The 20,351-nt window shown below is 34.7% G+C and overlaps 1 long non-coding RNA gene across 1 annotated transcript; it reads left to right on the plus strand.

Moving 5' to 3' along the window:
* Window positions 1-19,094: 19,094 nt before the first annotated feature.
* LOC113337782 lies at window positions 19,095-20,212 on the plus strand. Its single transcript, XR_003354434.1, has 2 exons — window positions 19,095-19,247; window positions 19,820-20,212. It is a non-coding gene; the product is annotated as an uncharacterized LOC113337782 (long non-coding RNA).
* The last annotated feature ends 139 nt before the right edge of the window (window positions 20,213-20,351 follow it).

Raw genomic sequence — 20,351 nt, forward strand, 5'->3', positions numbered from 1 at the left:
TCAGTGTCTTAGTTGTTCCTAATATCTTGATCTCACTTTATTTGAGTTTGCTATATTTTTAGTTTAAAAATTAAATCTAGAATCTTTTGCTTTCACAAGTCTTACGAACATTTTTACTACAACATTATTGAGTCACATCAAATTGTCCTTTCATTAGTAATTGCAAATCACTTATTTACTCCATATATTTCTCCTCCTTTTTGTCACAAAATGACAAAGGTTCGAGCAAATAAAAGACTAACCAAAAGGATCTTACAAATCTAAAAGACTTGTAAACAACCTATAAGAGTTAAGTACGAAGGTTTCACATACCACTTTAGATAACCAATATTAAAACCGAAAATACAAGTAATTTAGTTTTCATATGTTATCAAGGAAACAATTTCCCGAAGAAATTTTCCCTAATAGTTTAACAAATCGACTAACAAACTTAATTCCCTTGTTAAAACGGTTGCGAATGTACAACCGCTTGTTCCGATAAGACCAAGATAAAGATCAGAATTAACTTTATTTTTCTCCTCAGGCCCTAATTATTCAGACAATAACTTAGACCTTTCTCTTTAGACAAGACAAACACTAGGTTAGTTAACTAGTTTTTCTTGTCAAAGAATTCGATTAGACTTGAATAACTGAATCCTCCAATTTGATAAGTCTAACTAAATCAGAATTAACTTAGTTTCTCTTATCCGGAATCGATTTGGACTAAAAAAATGATCCCATATTTCGTTAAGCCATAAACAATACATACAAACCAAAATAAATTGACTTGCACAATTATTTTCTTAACCGAAAGCAATTGAAACAAACATAGACATTATAGCACCGCAATTGCACCGAATTTCGTTAAGCAAAAACACTTGATACCCAACAATAAAGAAGATACCAAATGATAAGCCTAACAAATTGACACAGTTTTTCTTAACCGGAAACAATTGAATAACACACACGCACACATCCATATATACATAGTAATGGAACATATCAATTGTACCGAAATTTCGTTAAGCAAAAGCAAAATATATGAAATACAAACAGTCTTTTCTTAAACAGGAAAACGATTAACTAACAAATTCGTTATCTCAGATTCCGCAGCCTCTTCTTCCCAGAAAGATATATCATTAAGCGCAAGTTCAAGTAAGAACTCTCCCCCAGTATGTTGTCATCCTCTCGCAAGAACAAAAGAACAACAACAAAAGCAACCTTTACCAGAGAAAGGTTGAAACGTTTTAACTAATGCGTGCCAATAACAAAAGTTGAAAACCCAAAACACAGATTTTATGCTAAACACAACTCATGTAAACATAAATTGATTCAACATATTGTGACTTTTCACATATGAGTTTCAATCGGAACACCTTATGATCCTTTGATAAAGCCTACCTACATGGGATAGAACTTAATCCCTCTAAATCAAAAAGCCACATGATTTAATATTTTTCGTGTTTGTAGTAATGAGGTTCAAACTCTCGGACTTGTGAAGGATAATTTTTTTTAGAAAATAAAAATATATACAAAATTTTTGTCACAGGATCAAGAGACACTAGGACTCAGGATTCCACCATTAATCATTCACACAATTCATATATTTATTCGAAACAATTATAGCTCAAATCATAAGGACTCTCATTCTTGCCAAGGTAGATTTTTAGAATATTTATTGTATATCACTAGCATGACGCATCAAAAGCACTACGACCAAGCATACATCATCATACGATATCACAACCAATTAAGAAAAATCATAAATCGATAATAAAATGAAAAGTGAAGTAGTCAAAAAGAATTATATATAATTATCATATGCGTAAAGAACGGCTTCCTCCATCATCCCAATGTTGGGGTTTAGCTACTCATATTAATCATGTTCTCAAAATACATTTTTATAGCTCAAAAAGTTGATTAAAAGGTAAAGAAGAACTAAAACAGTGAATCTGCGACCAACATAAGGCGTCTAGAAAACAACGATACTTTACCACTGCTGTAACAGAAACAACGATACTTAGCTTCCACTCGGTCGCTGCTGTTTTAAGACTGCTAGAAAACGACTGTTCTGGTAAGTGTGTTCTTCGTGTTCTTCAGGCGTGTTAATGGCAGCAGCAGCAGCAGCAGGTAACTTCTCTGCAACTCCTCCTGCGCCTCTCTGCTCGCCTCCAAACCTCCCCAAACTCTCGACAGCCATGTTCTCTGATGATGACTTGTTTAGCCGATTCTAGCCAAATTCGATCGATTCTGACACACATACTGTATTCCTTAAGCTATATCACATCTTCCTACCAATTTTTAGCCATTGAATCGCACCACAACACCTTCATTTTGTTGATTGAAAATCTGCCAGAGAGAGAATATATTTTCCCGCCAAAAATGAAATTTGAATTATGAGAAGAAAAGTGTCCTCCCCCTAATCCTGTACGGGTGTCCCTTTAGCAATTGGGGTGGAAATAGTAATTTTGGGGTGGAAATAGTAATTTTTCTGGGTTCCTCCGGTACATTTCTGGGACGCTTCCGGTGCATTTATGGGGTGCCTTTAGTACTTTTCTCCGGGGTGTAAATCATCACTTTTTTTGAGCTCATTTCGCCGCAAAGGCTTATTTCTCTAAAAACATCTACAAAAACACAAAATAACACAATAAGTACTTAATCGAGTCTAACAATACAGAATATTGAGAACAAAATAGACACATAAATGCGTCTATCAAATACCCCCAAACTTATTATTTGCTAGTCCTCGAGCAAAATTTATTCTTGAAAAGTGACCGAGTTAATCTCGGGTGGGTTTATCAGAGGTGTACCCACAAAAACCAATACTCCAGACCCTAGCTATCTACGCAGAACCTTGGAAAGCACTAAAGAACCTCCTTGGTTGGCATACAATTATTGACTCTAAGAGGAAGAACCCTGATGCGAAATTCCAATTGTGTACACGAGTTTGCACTCAAGCATACTAAAATTCATATAAGTGACAGAGCTCTACTAAGATAGTTTCACGATGGACATCATACTCGGAGTCAGACTAATCACATGAAAAGATTAAGAAGATGGAAAAAGAAAAATGTAGATGGTTGAAAAGTGAACGGTGTTTCCCATATCTGTCTGAAGGCCTCTGCCAAGGTGAACCTAACCTAAATGACTGAGATACCGGTCTGACTAATATTAACACACTGGCATATACAAGGGAACCAGTGGTCAATAACTTAAATCTAGATCAACAAACTGGCAAATACAAGGGAACCAGCAGTTGACTACACATAACAATAACCATTTTTTTTTTTTTTTAACTTAACGGCATGAATAGATCTTTTGGATCCAAGTGCATGCTTCTTGTCAGCAGATTACACGATAGTTCCCACGGGTCCTGCATTCCACGCTTGCTTAGGCGACGGAAACAGGGAGAACACACGCATATTGCTATCCAAGTGTTAATACTTATTCCGATTGGTCTAACTGGTCCGGTCTTTTTTTTTTTTTTTTTTTTTTTTTTTTTTGGAAAAGGTAACTCAGTCACTCTATTTCACCCTAGCAAAGGTAACAACTTGAATCGTGTGCCCCACCAAATCACTTGAAACAAAAAAAACTAAAAATAGAAAGTGAAAAGGACTCGACAAGATATGGCGAAACTATCATGTTATTTCTAACACCTGAGCTCTGTGCTTTTATGAATAGACTCTATAGATGTTTCCATCTAGTCAGATTGGTTCCTCAACTCCTAAAACAAAAATGTTTCCATCCACTTAGATTGGTTAGTGCTATCCTAAATACGCATAAATTTCTAGGCTCTGAGTTTATTTATTGCAACTAAAAAGTTTCTCCCACACCCCCAAACTTAAATCTAACATTGTCCTCAATGTTCTAAAGATGAAACTAAAAGCATGAACAAGGAGAAACTGTTACCATTTGAAGCGAAGAGTTAAGGAAGATATTACCTTGTTGCATGAGATTGGGTTACCTCCCAAGAAGTGCTAAGTTTAAGTCTTCAGCCAGACTTAGGAAAGGATCAGTCAACTCGAATATAACAGTAGCCGGAATAACTGTGGGTCTTTAAAACCAAAAGAGCTGACCAAAGGAAATTGCAGTAACCAAGAAAGTGAACAAGTCTAGCGTGCCCTTACCTAGTTTCCTGATTAAGATATTTATATCTAATTGTGTTCAGGTTCAGGTTCTATGAAAGGGTCTAAATAAAAAATTTCCTTGGATGCATTTCCTCATAGATTGGATCCAAATTACTAGGTTCTAGAGTCTGGAAAAACTCAAATAAGAACTTAGAATCACAAAATAATAATAACCTAAATAACTGAGGATCCTCTAAGTCAATCAGGTTTGACTTACATAATTGACCACAGTGAGAGTAGTGGTCATTCTTAAGCAAATGTGTCGATTCTAATTTCCTAAGGCATTTAGGTTTAGTCTCACAACTTAATATTCGACACATTTGAAATCTATATGTTCCCACATTTGGAAGAAAACTATTTGGTGGGAAAACAAAATCAATCTTGGTATTATTGCCTGGGTTAACCACATCAACCAGAGGATGGGTTTCTAACATTTGAGACTCTTGTTGGATATCATTAGTTTCTGGAAAACGATTATGAAGATAATCTTGTAAGATGGTTGAGGCATTGATGTCAAGTCCCAAGTGAGGGACCTTACTAAGAGTTAAAGCATATGGAGAATGATACTCACCCCCAAACTTAGAGTTTTCGGCGTCTCTAGATAGACTGGTCATAACCTCCCTAATTTCTAGGTCGGCAATTGATTTTTCTAAGTCAGGTTCATCCTCGCTAATCTCTACGAGTTCATCTAAGACTATTGTTTCTAAATCGTTTGACTCGATCTCAAGATAAACTGGTTCCTCTAAACCATCATCGGTTTCGTAAACAGGACATACTACATCGTCTGAAACGGGGGTATCTCTAGTCAAATCCTCGTCCTTTTGAATAGGTGAATAATTTTTAAAATTATTAGGATCTGAACCAGAAATAATATAATCATTATAAGGCTCAACTGGGGTAACAAATTCCTGATCACTATTCCCACATATTTCAGATTCTTCATCATCACTATCCTCATCATCATGATACAATTTTTGAAATTCAAGAATTCTCAATCTTTGTTCCAAACTACATGGTCTATGTTTGTAATATTTCTCATAGATCGTTAGAGGTGATTCCTCAATAAAAGTTGGAGTATCCATATATCGCTGCCCACGCATATATTCACCAAGAGTCATTTCCGAAGACGTCTCTTGATAACGAGAATTTCTAGACATATATTCTCGCAACGTCATCGCAGGTGGCGTCTCCTCAAAAGGATTCATCACCGAAGAAAAATAAACTACAGAGGAATTCTATACAATCACAAACAAGGCCGACTCGACTCCACCAAAGCAAACCTAAAGATTTCTAGCAAACAAAAAGCATGATGGCTCCACTTAGATTGTTTCTAGACCAGCTTCTATCTTTCGAAAGGGAATTCGTTGCAATTTGAGCAAACCCCTCTGGAATCAATCCGAGTCAAAGTAAGTTGAATTGAGGCGAGGGAAGCTCAGTGGAGCTTTGATACCCAAGGCCTCACCGCTATCACAAGGCGGCGCAGTCACGCATTCAACCCACAGAAACCATCATGAACTTTGGAGTGTGCTTAAAGAGCAACCAATATTTTTCGAACGAGTTTCCTATTAAGCTCGTTACCCTATCGGTCTCGTTCTATTCCAAATTTTAAAGCTTAGGTTCGCGTTCGGTTTCGTTTTCCTAAGGCGGGCAAGAAAGAGAACGGTGATGAAATCCGAACCCTTATCTTGTTTAGGCCAGGCCTTGCCCTTTACTAGGAAAATAAAGACAGTTCGGTTCGTCCTCAAACAATTATCACCTTAAGGCAGACAGTAACCCGCTTGCAGGAGATTCGCGGGTGTTTCGATTGGACTTACCTCCCGTACCAGACGGGCGATGAACCGTTGTCGTCGACTCGGGCCACGACTCCTATGCCGTGTGCGAACCCGAGGGGACGAGACGATATAGTAATCGTCGTCCTTCCCTGCACACAGTTTATATAATTTTTTTTTTTTTTTTTTTAATAATAATACCCTTCCGTAGGGTTAAAAAAAATAATAATAAAGTCCAAGAGTCCAGTCCAAAGTCCAAATAAAGTAAAGTGCAAAAGAAAAAGAAAAATAACCTAAAAAAAATATAAAAAATCTCTCTTTTTTTTTTCTCTCTTTTCTATATATAAAACAAAAAAAAATTCCTCTTTCGCTCCTTTCGCTTTAAGCTTTTCCTTCTAGGGTCCTTAGTACTCCACTTCGAACCTGCAAATCAAAGACAAAAAGAAACGTAAAAAGGAAAAAAAAAAATAATAAACCTAAAAAAAATTCTACCTAAGCACAGGTCCGCGTCGGCGGCGCCAAAATGATTTAATATTTTTCGTGTTTGTAGTAATGAGGTTCAAACTCTCGGACTTGTGAAGGATAATTTTTTTTAGAAAATAAAAATATATACAAAATTTTTGTCACAGGATCAAGAGACACTAGGACTCAGGATTCCACCATTAATCATTCACACAATTCATATATTTATTCGAAACAATTATAGCTCAAATCATAAGGACTCTCATTCTTGCCAAGGTAGATTTTTAGAATATTTATTGTATATCACTAGCATGACGCATCAAAAGCACTACGACCAAGCATACATCATCATACGATATCACAACCAATTAAGAAAAATCATAAATCGATTAATAAAAAGTGCAAGTAGTCAAAAAGAATTAATATAATTATCATATGCGTAAAGAACGGCTTCCTCCATCATCCCAATGTTGGGGTTTAGCTACTCATATTAATCATGTTCTCAAAATACATTTTTATAGCTCAAAAAGTTGATTAAAAGGTAAAGAAGAACTAAAACAGTGAATCTGCGACCAACATAAGGCGTCCAGAAAACAACGATACTTTACCACTGCTGTAACAGAAACAACGATACTTAGCTTCCACTGTCGCTGTCGCTGCTGTTTTAAGACTGCTAGAAAACGACTGTTCTGGTAAGTGTGTTCTTCGTGTTCTTCAGGCGTGTTAATGGCAGCAGCAGCAGCAGCAGCAGGTAACTTCTCTGCAACTCCTCCTGCGCCTCTCTGCTCGCCTCCAAACCTCCCCAAACTCTCGACATCCATGTTCTCTAATGATGACTTGTTTAGCCGATTCTAGCCAAATTCGATCGATTCTGACACACATACTGTATTCCTTAAGCTATATCACATCTTCCTACCAATTTTTAGCCATTGAATCGCACCACAACACCTTCATTTTGTTGATTGAAAATCTGCCAGAGAGAGAATATATTTTCCCGCCAAAAATGAAATTTGAATTATGAGAAGAAAAGTGTCCTCCCCCTAATCCTGTACGGGTGTCCCTTTAGCAATTGGGGTGGAAATAGTAATTTTGGGGTGGAAATAGTAATTTTTCTGGGTTCCTCCGGTACATTTCTGGGACGCTTCCGGTGCATTTCTGGGGTGCCTTTAGTACTTTTCTCCGGGGTGTAAATCATCACTTTTTTTGAGCTCATTTCGCCGCAAAGGCTTATTTCTCTAAAAACATCTACAAAAACACAAAATAACACAATAAGTACTTAATCGAGTCTAACAATACAGAATATTGAGAACAAAATAGACACATAAATGCGTCTATCACCACACAAACCATAAGGGTTACATCATTTGAGATCGATATTAAGGTTATGAAAACCAAAATCAGACATCTCATAAACCGAATACACATAGCAAAAATATAAACATTCATTCACATGCTATGTAGTCGGTAACTATTACAAGAAAAATTGTAAGGAAATAATTTTTATTCATTAATAATGATAGTTTTATTTAAAATATACCTTATACAATAATTGAAGCAAACCAAAAGATTGATGTCTATTTTTCTGGATTAGATCTTTGAACAGTCTTCATCAACTGCATCACGACTGATTTCCCGAATTCTACATACAATACCTTGATTATTTTCACAGGCTAAAACATTAACCTTTCGATTAATATTCCAAGCATACTCCCTACTAACGATTCCAAGTTTAATCAGCTTTCTTTGGTTATGGATAACAGTTCTTAGTAATGCTACCTGTCTGTGATGAGTTTCAACAGTACTGAGGAGGACTTGACGAAGATTGAGAATATAAATCTTAGCATCTAAACTATTTTGGACTAGAAGATTAGTAACTCCTGCTTGAGATGACACATCTTCATTCTCTTTTCGTTTATCCTCACAACCAGATTTCTTGAAAGAATCGATAAGATTAATGGTTTCATCAGAAGTCATTCCACTCAAAGCTTTCAGAATCTTGGCTTGAGATCTGGTTTAAGGATACATGTTTTAGTATAAGTTCTCAAACAAGATGAGTACATATACCAGAGGATTTAAACACATACCAAATATAGATATCAGCCTTAAATAAATAATTCTAACCAGATTCGAAAATATTTTCGCATCTTATGTGTTTCCAAATCATAAAGATTTTTCCGAGAAGAATCACTCTTCAAAATCATGTAATTAAAAATACTTCTGGACAGGAAGACTTATCATGTTTCACAAGTTGTTGTAAAACAACTTTTCTACATAATTAAGTAGATTGTGTATTCTCTCTATGTTGAATAAGAGATATTAACAGGATTCCGGATGCCCAGATAGTTGTGCTTCCTTACATCAAAAGATTGGGCATTGTAAGGATGTACTTTCCAGCATTGCTAAGTATTGGGTGAGAGGAATTTCCCTCCAAGTACCATTGGAGCAAGATCCTTCTTATCTTTAGGGACATGATCTTGTGTCCTCATATGGGTTTCGAATGTGTTTGATACATCACTATATTCTAGATTACTTTTTGAGCCCAGGATGGTATATCCTTTTTATTCGAACCCAAAAACTCTTGATCTGACATCAAACAAATTGCAGATATTTTTCTTTCAATACTTTCAATATGATCTTTTAAGGTATTCATACCTTGTTGAAGATGTTTTTCTAAGGATTTGCCAAAGCAGACCTCTTAACAGGATTCTGTAAGAAGATCTTCTACAAGAATTTTAATCCTTATTTGTGAATGTTCCAGTGATTGTGTAAGATAATTACACTTTGAAGTTTGCCGATTCACTTCATTACACAAATCCAATTTTTGTTCCAAATAATTTGCTATATTATTTTGCAGGCTGAGTGTTTCACACTTTCCTTCAAAATCCTTAAATTTAGTTGAACAATGAGTTCTAAGACATCTTGCAGGTTGTCAATGGATTTTCCTGCTTCTGAAAAGCTTTTAACCTTATTGAAAAACTTTTGTAATCCAATCCGAAATTCAGATTTTGGGCAAGATAGTGAAATTAAATCCTTCTTACTTTCTGGAATAGAAACAGAAGATTTTCCACTAGTAATTGGAATCGGATCCAAAACATGTTTTGAACTAGGTACTTGTTCCTTTTGTTTTGATGCATTGTTTTCTTATCATGAACATGATTCTCAATCAAGTTATCAGTCATAGACTTTGTTCTTGATTTCAGAAAAGAATTACGAGACCAATTTCCATTGACCTTTTTGAGAGATTATTCGCAACATCTTGATGTACATTAACCGAGTCCTTTATAAGTTTAGCTTTACTTTTCTTATTTCGACTCATGTCTTATAGGTTGGATCGCACCAAACACAGATTGTTAGATCTTTTCGTGTTTGCCTGCTCTGATACCAATTGAAAAGACGAGGGTACCCTAATACAACATAATATTTTATTTATCCAACTATAAGTCCTCTTACCGAAAGTGATCGTTTATGGACAAAGTCGAGACAATGAAACAAATCGGTATCACACTTTGTGTGATTGTCTATGTATACGAGATCGAGACAATACGACTACCAAAGTGTGATACTTGAGAATAGGTTCAGACTTAACCAAACTCTATATAATCACTATCAAGTATATCGGAGTTAACGTTTGTGCAATTTAATTTAAATTATATAAGAAATATAATTGTGGAAAATAAAAGAAAACCATACAACAATATTTTGTTAACGAGGAAAACTGCAAATGCAGAAAAACCCCTAGACCTAGTACAAAATTGAATGCTCTCAGAATTAAGCCATTATACAAAATCTACACCAACTTCGTATAGTTGAGGCCAAGCAACTACCCCTAGTTCACTTAGTTTCCTCAGTATCCCTGCGCTACCGGCTTCGACGAGTGCACGCACTGTAACAATTCCGTTGGATCGTATTCCAAACAATAAAGGAACAACAAATCTGTTTGGTAACAACTCTTTCAATTCTTTCAAGATAAAGATATCTCAAGTCATACGCAAAGGCTATTCCGTTTAATATAATAAACTCCTTTGTCTGGTTAGATCAATTTATCCAATAACTACCTAAGTAGCCAAGTTTAGATTCGCAGTCAATCAATATAGATTCCAATAAGAAACTATAAATTGATGCCGATCTCACGCAACTAATCAATCGAATAAATTGGATTCTAGTTGGATCCTAGTCGATCAAGGTTTGTGCACACCCAAAAATATGAGAACAAAATAAGAAATCTTCTTTGTCTTCAAATCTTCTTTAATCTTCAATAAACAGCTGCACAATAGCACTTGAATCTCTTGTGCTCAATCACACACAAAACAGAGTCTGTTAACTGGTACGGATTTTAGATAACCAAAATGAATGATTAAATGAAACCCAGTTATATCCGCAAGCGCACAGGTCAATAGTAATATAGATAGCAAAAGCGGTTCGTTCCCACAGGGAGTGTGAAATACTCAACCAACTAATATCAAGAATCAACTAATTAACAAAGATGATTTTTGTTGAGAGGTTTCAGAAATTCGGACAAAAATGAAATAATAATTAATTTTAACGAAAAACAGAATGATAGAAGGTTGTTAGGATTTTCGGTTTCCACCAATTAATTATGCAAATTCTACTAATCTTTAAAAATCTATTCCATGCATTTTCAAATACTGTTTCTCCGCTCTAGTTTTCTTCGCTTCATGGGTAGTGATTCTTAAGCATTACCTATCAATCCTTGCATACCACGTCTAGGGATTTAACCGAAGCACGCAATATCAATTCAAAAGCATAAATAATCTAGAAAATCACATCAACAATAGAATACCAAGCCAAATGAAGAAAAACTACTAATCAATCAACTCATTATTCAGCATATAAGTGTAGAGTTTTCATTACAAAATTGGGTTCTACCTAAACCCTAACATGAATCTAGCTAGACATGGCTTTCTCAAAATCCATAAACATTTTCAAATCAAACTATACCTAATCAAAATCAAAGTGAGTACTCGTTGTTGTTCTGTTGGAACATAATTCAGGTCACAAACAACCCATATCTTCATTGATTTTGCTTGGATCTCCGATTCTATGAGAACCCAATCTTTCACGACTTTGTACCCATCATTCTCTTCCATACCAGCCTCTTAACAGCTCTTGAATCTCGCCCATCTGCAATTTTGAGGCATGAACAATCATCACTGCCTGTAATTGTATCTGTCATTGAGAACAATCGGTACCTTCAACAACAGTACCCTCCATGAACAATCGAATATAGATGCTGCTTGGAGAAGTGAAACTCTCTTCTGTCTTGAAAGACAAGAGTATGCTTTCGCATTCCACTAAGAAAATGAGATAGAGTTGAGGAGCTGGACGTCTCCCATTTCTTAAGTTTTTCACCCTTTAGTGGACCACACGTGCTCCAAGAGTACACAAAAGAATTTTGTTCCCTGCATTGGTTTCTGCCGTGATATATAAGTACTGCTGATAAATAGAATTATCAGGCCAGCCACATCTGGTCCTTTCAGCAAACTCCATTTAATTGTTCATCTAACCGCTTATTCTTTCGATAATCATGTTTGCTTGTACTTTCTACAAAAGCACTAAAATAGTGTCATTAACTAAATTATCGAGTCCTAACTAATATAAATATGGGTATAGAATGTAGCACTTACGTGCTTATCATTACCAATGGATTATTACAAGATGTCTTTAGATCTACAAACAGTTTTAAAGATCCCGTCGATACTTCAATTTAGTTTGAGTGAATATTATATCAGAAGAGAAGATTCTCAAGAATAAACAAACTAGGTGCAATCAAAGTTTCAACAACCGTTAGTCAATCAAATCAATGGAAAACTAATAACACTGCAATTATCTAGTTTCCCACCAACGGTACTCGTAGAGCTTCTTGATCCAACAAAAGTCTTTATACGAGCGGTCGTAAGACACCTAATTAGGATACTTTCCTCTCCGAATAGACGGCTCCACCAGAAACAACAAGAATGAAGTTTGTCTGCCTCTTAGGATAGTTTGCTAGAACTGCAAACTTAGGTATTTATAGACCAAGGATGTTTAGAAACCAAGAAATTTCCAAAACCGAAAAATATTCTCAAGATATGCAATGAATAGAAAAATTCGGTTTTCCTAATTCCAATAAATGCTTGTCCAAAATTTCCGAAATTTCTCAATAGTAAATCTCCAATTAGTAAATGCACATTACTAATTTTTATTCTCTAGAGATACACATTTAATTGTTGGTAATTAAAGCATATAAAACCAAAAAACTTAATTAAAATATTCTCAATTTATTTCGGCACAGGATCTCCTGGAGTACTAAAGAATATCTTTGAACAATAAATGATAAGAGTTACTATACGTGTTCAAAGTATGTTGACATCTTTTCACTGTAAATCCTTATTCATATTTATATGGATTTACATTCTTGGAATCGGTTATACCACACTTCCAAAGAAGTTTAGAATTGGTTCACCTGTATTCCAAGATTACTATGTGATTGATAAAATATCAAATCACATATAGGGGTTCAATCGGTTTTACTAATCACTAGGATCGGTTATACCTTAATATGGAAATACTTGTGATCAGTCACACAAGTTACCAGGACCAGTTATATCAGTTATCAGGATCAGTAACATCAATTACCAGGATCGGTTACCATATACTCATGGTATTGCTTGTGATCGATCACACCAGTTACCAGGATCGGTTACACCAGTTATCAGGATCGGTTACACCAATTACCTGGATCTGTTACCAATTACAAGGATCTATTACACAACACTATGTGACCGGTCATACCAATTACTAGGATCTGTCACACCAATTACTAGGATCGGTCACACCAATTACAAATATCGATCATACCATCTCATGGTGAATACTTAGGATTGGTTACACCAATTAATAAAAACTAGTCATACCAAATCATAAGTCAGGCATTGTGATTAGTTATACCAAGATACATAACAAAGTTACGATCGGTTCTACCATCTCACACATATTGGTAATCCAAAGATTTGTAATGAATAGCCTTACCAATAAGCCTAATGATTTCCTTTTCGATTCATAAAACAAGTTCATGAATGTACTTCCTTTAAAAAAAATGTAAAACATTTTTTCCTAGGATGAAATCTTCACCATAACCCATTCACATAATCATAACAGTATATACAAGATTATGTCGATGTCATATCTACGAAGTTCAAAAGATAAGCGTTATACTTCGTGGTCTAATTCCCTAATACTATGATCATACAAATATGACCATGTCACATCACTAGAGTATTATACAATATGTACAGTATATACAACTTCACATTTATGTTTTCAATATAGCACGACTTGAAAGATACGTTAGGAACGAAACAATTCAAGTCAATATTTCTAACCTCAAGAGGAAGGATGATGTTTTCGTTGTAGTTCGCTTCTTCTTCACTTTGTTCAGGTCTTCGGGGTAATACTTGTATGTCTCAATATTCCTAGACTTTCTAGTCTAACCTAAACGAAGTTGACTCTAGTATACAATCAAGCGACTTTAGATGATTTTTGACACGCTAAAATTTGACAATCAACCTTGACATACCAACGCTTGGTGGGTTCAACCGAGCTATGCTCTAACAGATAGTATGACTAATTAGGATAGTTATTCTTCACGTGCCTTTGTTAATAAAGTTTCCATAGATATCTTTGTTTTTTTTCAGTCTTCAATCTTCAAGGTGAATTGATGAATTATGATACCCAATTACCATACTTTATTTCTATTCTGAGACCGACCTTAGTAGACAATAATCAAGATACAATTTTGATTAACTAAATTTTACAACAAGATTGACATGCAAACACTTGTGAATTTGACCGAGCGACGCTCTAACACAAACTTTGAAACTTAATTACTAAATATTTACTAACAATAACACTTATATTTTATGTTTGTTATTAAGGCGTTTAACCTGTGCCGTAACGACACATATGTTATTTAAATTCCTGTATAATTATGTTAGAATTTTTTTTAGAAAATAACGGTTCTAATCAAATCCTCTTGAACTTGAAAATAGAAGCCTCGAAAAACGGGGCATTATGATGATTAAATCGATAGTACTGGACCGAAACCAACTCTATGCCATTTATGTTATTTCGAAAAAGGAACTCAACCCACCTATATATTTCCATATTAGGCCACAAAAATGTCACATTACGGAGGTAAAAGGCGCAGGGAGTTGGTGGTGAAATTCACTTATAAGCCCCTAACAACTCAAGTGTTGTAATTAGAACGTCTAAACATGGTTCCAAATTATTACATTTAATCATTATACAATAATGGAGTATGAAATTTTATATAACAAAGGAAGTTCACGGAATATGAAATTTAATATTAAGCGCAAGATTAATTATCGTGATTAATTAATAATTGATCATCATTACATTCATATTACTAATTAGTAAATGCAATTCAAAAGTCTATAATCTAATACAAAAAAAAAAATATCATGACTGGATGATTGATTAGTTTTTTTGCTCATACTACTCACACATTATAGTGGGGTATCTAATCCAAATAAGGATAGAAAATTCCAAGATAGGGTATAAACCGGTGTCATAACGGCACGACTCGATAATAAGTAATTTTTTTGTGTACTGATTTTCACTCGTGCCGTCCGTTTGTAGTTATTGTATAGCGTGATATTCCGCAGTTTTTTCAAAGTGTCATATATTTTGACGGATTTTACTTCATTCAGACAATGAGCCACATCTTCTAATTTATAATGTAACCCATTTTGTGGCGACATAGAATAAACATAATCTAAAACTACTCACCAACACTCGTCACCACCATAAAACCATCTGATACTACTTCTTTCTCCACCAAAACCACCGCCAACCCCTCGTAGGCTGTTGGACATACTTCAAATTTTTGATCACAACGTCATGAATAAAATTTTGGGAGAACAAAATTAGGTCGTCAATTAGTTTATACCATTATATTATTTTCTATTATATTTTCTTAATTTTATCTTAACACTAAAAACCATGATTTATATGATTGGTACCAAAGATAAAAGGAATACCATTTGGATGATTCAACGGTTATGATCATTTTCCTATAAGCTTCGAAATATTTGGTATATGCCTTTATCATTAGCGCTAAACACAACCAACTACATCTTTCACAATATAGTGTTTCCCATGTTCTAAAGACACAAAACTAATATTGTCCATTATGACTCACCAACAACCACCACTACAAAAATCACCCACCACTACTATTTCTTCCACCATTACTAATATTACCGCCTCCGCCACTTACTAACACCCGCCACCGCTTCCATCACCCACTACTTCTTCCAATACCACCACTATTTTTTATTCATAAAATTTTATAATGAAAAATTAATAAATCATTAATTATGAGCCATTAATGAGAAACCAATTGTCAAAATACTTGCATCATTCAAGTTGAATAAACTAGGACCGTAGATTTTATTTCTCTTTATTAAAATATCAAGCTAAACTGGCTTTCAAGACCCCCTACATGGAACTCTAGTTCTTCAAACTGGTGGTTTTATGTGAAGATTCAAAGTGATAGCTTCTCATTGTGTAACATTAAAAATGCTAGCTTCCCCCGGCAGAAACAAGATTTGGTTTGGACGTTCATTGGTAATAAGTCCGTGAAAGATACGTATTAATGCGAGAAAACGAGGCCATCGATTTATGTATTTATTGGGAGATTTACACGGCTATTTATCTTGTCTAACTTAGAGAAACTTTGTTTTTTACTATAGGAGATAGATAAAAAAAAGGATAAATGCATAATTGTGACACCCAAACCTTTTTCGCGGGTTTTTCTAAACCCATTTACTCGACTTTCTCACTAAGAGTGCCGAAGAACAACTGCAGTGGTGCGAGTATAACCAAAGATTATAGACCAAAAAAATGACCAAATTTGAGTTTAGTCTGGTGTGTGACGCTACGAGTAGAAGACTAAATTTGGTAGAGCGTGCATTATACGTTCGCCTGGTGTGGGGCGTAAACTATACGTACGCCCGATGAGATTCCAAAAAAAAATAATGGGGCGGAGGTATAAAGCCCGCCCCATATATAAAGTGAATAAAGAAAAAATAGCGGGGCGGAGGTATAAACCCCGCCCCACCCAAAAGAATAAAATAAAATAAAACAAATAAATGGGGCGTAGGTATAAAACACGCCTGGTGTGGGGCGGGGACTTTATGCACGCCTGGCGTGGGGTGTTAACTATACACCCGCCTGGTGGTGGGGCATTAACTATACGTTCGCTCGACTATATTTGGTTTTGGTCTTGGTCTTGGACCAAATATAGTCTGGGATTTGGTCTTTGGTCCGGATTTTAATCGAGAGTCTGTCTGTTGTGTCTCGTTTTTTGACCAAATATTTGGTTATACTCGCCCACTTTGGTTGCTCTAAGACTCAAACATTAAGTATCATCAACTCTTTTAGGTGGCCTCAATAACAAATGTCTATGTTCCTAAATAATAAAGTCTGTCTCAGTTCAAAGTATTCATGCAGTTGTGCACGTGTCATATTTTGGTCAACATAAAAACTGAGAAACCAAAGAGGAGACGGGGACTTCTTCTTGTTTTCTTTTCTTATGCTTCTCCGGAGATTTGCACTTGAAAAAGAATGAATAAACAAAAAAAATGGAGATTTTGCATGAGTAGGAATTACCTATAGATCCTATTATAGTGTTCTTAGTTAGTGGCAGATCCACCCACTAAAGCCCAGTAACCAGAGGTCCATAATTAAGAGAAAACATAAAAATGGACCTAATTTTTTAAGCCCAGGTCCTGTACACGTGCGGGATAACTAATGCGAAATTTAAAAATATCACAAATAACCCTCCCTATTTAACAGGGATTATAAGCACGAGAAGAACATTAACCTTTCATATTCGTTTTCTTCTTCTCTTTCTTCTCACTGCTGCTGCAAATGGATTATGAACAGATCCAAAAAAAATTCTTCAATTTTTCTCGTTTCTATCAAATCAATGTTTATTTTAGGGTTTCACGATCGAATCGTTGTTGTGTTTGATTACGCTTTTCTATCTCCATGTTTGATTTGTTGATTATTTACCAGATCTAGATGAATAATCATATTTTTTGTTCATTTCATTGTTAGATTTACTCATACCACTTCCATTTTGTTGGTTTTAGATGTGTTTCAGTTTGTTTTTGTATATGAAGCAACAATACGTATATCCCGTACTGACAGAAACTCAATTTATTAAGAAGAATAAGATGATGATGATGATGATGATGCATCGTTGTGATTTACGACGAGAAGATTTGTTTGTGTTTCCGGGTATGTTTTTTAATCATCTTCTTTGATTATTTCGTTCGTTTTTCTTCATTTGATTTTTTTTCCGATTGTATTATGAAGATCAAATCGATTTTCATGATGCTATTATGTTTTTAGGTTTGATACAGTTTGCTTTTGTGTATGAATTGACAGTACGTATACGACGTACTGATATAAAATTCTTATGATCCGGTTATATTCAAAGTTTTGCCATTTTTTTGGTTCGATCTATGAGTACGTATGTGTAGTACTGAAATATGTGCTTTCATTTGGTTATATTCAGAGTTTTTCCATTGTTTTTGGGTTCGATCCATGAGTACGTATGTGTAATAATGAAGTATGTGCTTTGATTCGGTTATATTCAAAAGTTTTCCACTGTTTTTGGGTTCGATCCATGAGTAAGTATGTGTAATACTGAAATATGTGCTTTGATTCGTTTATATTTCTGAGTTTTGCTATTGTTTTTGGGTTTGATCCATCAGTACATATGTGTAATACTGAAGTATGTGCTTTGATTCAGTTATACGCATGGATTCATCACTTCTTCTTGACATGCAATTGATTTTTTAGTTCATGAATATGCAGTACGTATATGACGTACTGTTACAAACTTCTTTTGATTATGATTTATTCAGAGTTTTGCCACTGTTTTTGGGTTCGATCTATGAGTACGTATGTGTAATACTAAATATGCGTTTTGATTATGTTATATTCATCACTTCTTCTTCACATGCAGTTGATTTTTTAGTTCATGAATACGCAGTACGTATATTGCGTACTGATAGAAACTTCTTCTGGTTCTGTTTTATCAGAATTTTGCCATTTTTTTTATTTGTTTGATCCATGAGTACGTATGCGAAATACTGAAGTATGTGCTAATTTTGTACAACTTTTTATGTGTGTATTGTGCATATATAGGTTTTCCTTTATTTTCTATATGATTTAATATTGTATTAAAGAAATACTAGAGATTAATGGTATGATCCTACAATATATGTGATGTAAAACGTTTTCTAATTTATTTATCATTGATTCTAACAAACATGTACTTTTCCTGTAAGCAGTGTAACAGATACATACTCGAATTCGTAAGCAGCAGATATATACTCGAATTTGTAAGCAGTTTAGCGGATACGTGTTCTATTTGTAAGCAGCACGACAGATATGTACTCAAATTTGTAAGTAGTGTAGCAGATATGTACTCGAATTTATAAGCAGTGTAGCAGATATGTACTCGAATTTATAATCAGTGTAATAGATGTGCACTCAATATAATGAATGTGTAAACACACACGTTTGATAATAATGAGTATTATGATCATTTCCATGTTTTAATTAATTTTGGACCTCTAAAACTTCGTGGGCTTAGAACCAAACAGCAAAGTTCCCATGCTTTGCATGAATGAACCTAGTGGAAATAAGAATGAGGCTTCATTTTGCTCTTCTCCTCTTTTTCTCTAACTGTTCGGTTTTCTTTTGCCTTTTTCCTCCAACCAAAGAACAAGAACAAAAAGTTTGAGAAATGGATGAAACCTAGGGTTAGAAATCAGCAGGAGAGGCTATGGAGTTGGGTTGCAATAAACGTAAGGTAGCTTTTGATCAACGATTTCGTTCTAACCTTGATAAATTATTATTTGGAATTGATCTGGTGCTTTGAATCATGAACATAAATTATCTTCTCTTAATTTTGTTTGAGTACTTGTATTCTAATGATATCCTTCACTGTTTTGAAGAAATTGAGTACTGATTTTGGTGTTGTACTTGATTTAGAACATTGGGTAATTTGTAAGGAACATCAATTTCATGTATAGATGTCTTGATTTGAGCATTTTAAAGTTAGGGTTCTTTATGAAATTAGGGATTTGAATATAAATTATGTTCTCTAAGAAAATATGAATTTGAGTATTGTTGTGTTCTTACTTGATTAACATATAACAAGCTATTGGCAAGAAATTACATGATTTAATTATGATTCAACATTATGAACACTAGAAATCCCTGTTTTAGTTTTATTATTATCTTTAAATTCAGCCGTTGGAATACGATGAAATTATAGTATGTGGTGCTTAACTGAGTCATAATGATGCGATAAAAATTTCATGAGGATCAGGTCTTGTTTACTACTTCTAATGTTGCATCATCTATGGCTGTGTTCTGCAGATCTTAAATCCTGAACAGCCGACTAATCTTAGTGCTTCTCATTATCCGTATACAGGATGAAGCTAAAATTTTAGTATGTTATGTAGTACTCTATATGTGACTTTCTGTAAAAATTTCATAAATATATGAGCAATGTAGATACCTCAAAGTACAATGAGATCCTAGCTGAATTCTGTTTGTTGATAGTGAAAGCAGGCAGATTGTATTGTGCTTAGCTTTTTAATGAACCGTTAGAATCTCATGATTTTTGGATATGTTGTTCTTACCTGTGTAAGTATGCTTCAGTTTAAATTTGGGAAGGATCAGATAACGTTTACTACTGTAAAGATTAGAGGAACTGGGACTGCAATCTATAAAGCAGAAATTCTATACAGCCCCATACAACTTTCGTTATCTCATTGTGTGTTCATCGAAATGGCATGAAGTTTTTGCATGTTATTAGATATTATATTTATAATTTTAATGTGAATTTCATGACAATCCGATCATGTATAGCAACCTTACACTTATACGCATATTGTGTTGTTAACTG

This window comes from Papaver somniferum, unplaced genomic scaffold (genome assembly GCF_003573695.1).
Source record: "Papaver somniferum cultivar HN1 unplaced genomic scaffold, ASM357369v1 unplaced-scaffold_18, whole genome shotgun sequence".
NCBI classification, from domain to species: domain Eukaryota; kingdom Viridiplantae; phylum Streptophyta; class Magnoliopsida; order Ranunculales; family Papaveraceae; genus Papaver; species Papaver somniferum.